Source organism: Gopherus flavomarginatus (assembly GCF_025201925.1).
Source record: "Gopherus flavomarginatus isolate rGopFla2 chromosome 13 unlocalized genomic scaffold, rGopFla2.mat.asm SUPER_13_unloc_1, whole genome shotgun sequence".
Taxonomy (NCBI): domain Eukaryota; kingdom Metazoa; phylum Chordata; order Testudines; family Testudinidae; genus Gopherus; species Gopherus flavomarginatus.
In genome coordinates, this window is record NW_026114609.1 from 5,045,870 (window position 1) to 5,048,111 (window position 2,242).

A 2,242-nucleotide genomic window follows, 5' to 3' on the forward strand; every position below is an offset into this window, starting at 1 on the left:
ACATCAGGCTTCAAGCTGAGAATCATTTCCCATTCCCGCTCTGCGGGAGGGGAAACTTTTAAACGCACTCTCTGAGCGACTGCACATGGCTAAGCAAAGAGAACAAACCCCAAATCCCCCCTGTGCTTTGGGAGCCAGGTTTGGGGTGGGAATTCTGTAGTTCAGATGACTTCAAGCCTGGGCATTGTGATTCTTTACCAGTTTCTCTGGCATTGGGGAAGCTTTGTGCTCACAGCTCTGATGGCTGAGCGGTTAAGGTGTTGGAGTTGAAATCCAATAGGGTTACGCTGCGCAGGTTCAAATCCTGCTCACAGCGAGGCTTGTGTTTTAGCCAGTCTCTAACCCGGCCAATACCTCTCTACAACCCCCTGAGACACTCTCAATTCTCTCCCCACCCCAAGTAAATCCTGTTCTGCTCCTTTCATAGAGATGCCTGGGACACCACCTCACACTGTGTCCCTGAGGGGTCAGGCAAACTCTCAGCACCTGCTGCCTCTGCCACTCAACTAGTGCCCCATAGATCAGCCATAGCCCTGGTTCTGCTCCTCTCTCTAGCGTGCGAAAAGAGCAAAGTCAGCGACTCCATGGGTGCTACAGGGCTGCAGAACAAACAGAGGAAAAAAAAAAAAAGCTGCCCAGCAGCCACCTCTGCCCCTGCACCTCCCACCTGCTAGCAGGCCTGGCTGACAAGCTCCTCCTCTTCTCTTTCAGCACCTCCTGCTGGCCATTGATGGGGTGTGCTGGAGGAGTGAGGAGAGAAAGAAGTGGGGTAGGGTCGGGTAGGAAGAGATTTGATGGTTTGGGGGCAGGGCCTGAGGTGGAATAGGCATTGAGCACTGCCCGGGAACTCTAAGTCAGCGGCTCTGAGTGCAGAAGCCTTCCCTGAGTCTGAGCTGCCAGGATCCCTGCCGCAGAGCAAGTGCCACAAGTCTCAGCCTCTCTGTCCCACACATGGCTCTAGGCACCACCAAGAATCATTTGGCTCCTGGCACACAAGGCAACTTAAAAGCTGAGTCCCTGGACTGCAGCTCAAACCCTGGCTCCTCTCATTAAGAGCCTGATGCTCTACTGATTGAGCTAGCCAGGCTTGCTAGGAGCCTCCACCCCTCCTCTTATTCTCCAGGGCCACTGCCAATTCCTCGTTCTCTTCCTCTCTCCTGCACCTGAGGGTCAGTAAATCTCCTCACCTAGACAGCCAGCCCGTCCACTGCACCCCAATCCCCCATGCCTGAGCCTCCCTGCCAAAGTCCTGCACCCGGCTCCATAGAATTAATTCTCACGTGTCGCTGGGAACTCTACTTCTTGTGCCCAGAGAGTCTCAGCCCCACTCAGTAGAAGATCCGAGAAACATAGTGTCTGTCTTTCCTAAAGAAAGGCTTGGAGGGGTTTTTCTCCTGTGGCCTAATAGAGAAGGTGCCTGACTTTAGGGCAGAAAATTGAGGGTTCAAGTCCCTTTATGGTTGTGTTGCTGCAGTTTTACCTTCGTGCTGAAAGTCCTGCTCCCTTCAGGGCTGGAACCTCTTCTTGGCCGCTCAGGCCAATGCTCTGGCTTCAGCTAGAGCCCCGGGAAGGAGTTGGGGGTTGGGTGTCACAAAGGCTGGGGCAGGAGCCCCAAGTCCTTCCAGTCTAGCCTTTGCCATTCCTGACTTGCCAAAGAAAATGGGCGGCTGCCCAGGCTGGCGTGTAGAGCAGTTTCCCTCTTCCAAGTGTGCACCTGTCCCTGTGCTTGAGGGGGTTGGTAAATAGCACCTTGGGAGCCTGGGTGTTTCTCTGCTTCTAGCCAGCTGGGGGAAAGCCTCTTGAGGTAAAATCTCCTGCCCCACTGCAAAAGTGAGCACCTTGAGTGGGAACAGACAGAGGCCACACCAGGGGGCTGGTCCTGCTTTCCTACCTTCTTCTGATATTGGCCACAGAGCATCAGCAGCTGCCCTACATGCTGGTCTGCGGGTCGCTTTCAGTGGGTGTTTGGCATGCCAGGAAGCAGCCTGGCCGGGGGTCTTTGTGACTGTCTGCTGGCCATTCAAAGGCATGGTTCTCCCCTCCTCTAGCCCCGCCTTCAATTGCTCTGTGGCTTATAAACCTTCCCTTGGAGCTGTCAGCACCAGCTGCCTCTGCTCTAAGTGTCCAGAGGGGGGAAGGTGTGAGGGGCTCCAGGCTGGGCTCCATCTCCCTCCTGCCAAGCCCTGACTATTAATCCTGGCCCTGGCACTCCTTTCTTCAAGCGCCTTGTGGGCCAGAGGAA

The 2,242-nt window shown here is 55.0% G+C and overlaps 1 non-coding gene across 1 annotated transcript; it reads left to right on the forward strand.

Annotated features, from left to right (window-relative positions):
• Positions 1-234: 234 nt before the first annotated feature.
• TRNAS-UGA (transfer RNA serine (anticodon UGA)) lies at positions 235-316 on the forward strand. The gene has a single exon. It is a non-coding gene; the product is annotated as a tRNA-Ser (tRNA).
• Positions 317-2,242: the final 1,926 nt, after the last annotated feature.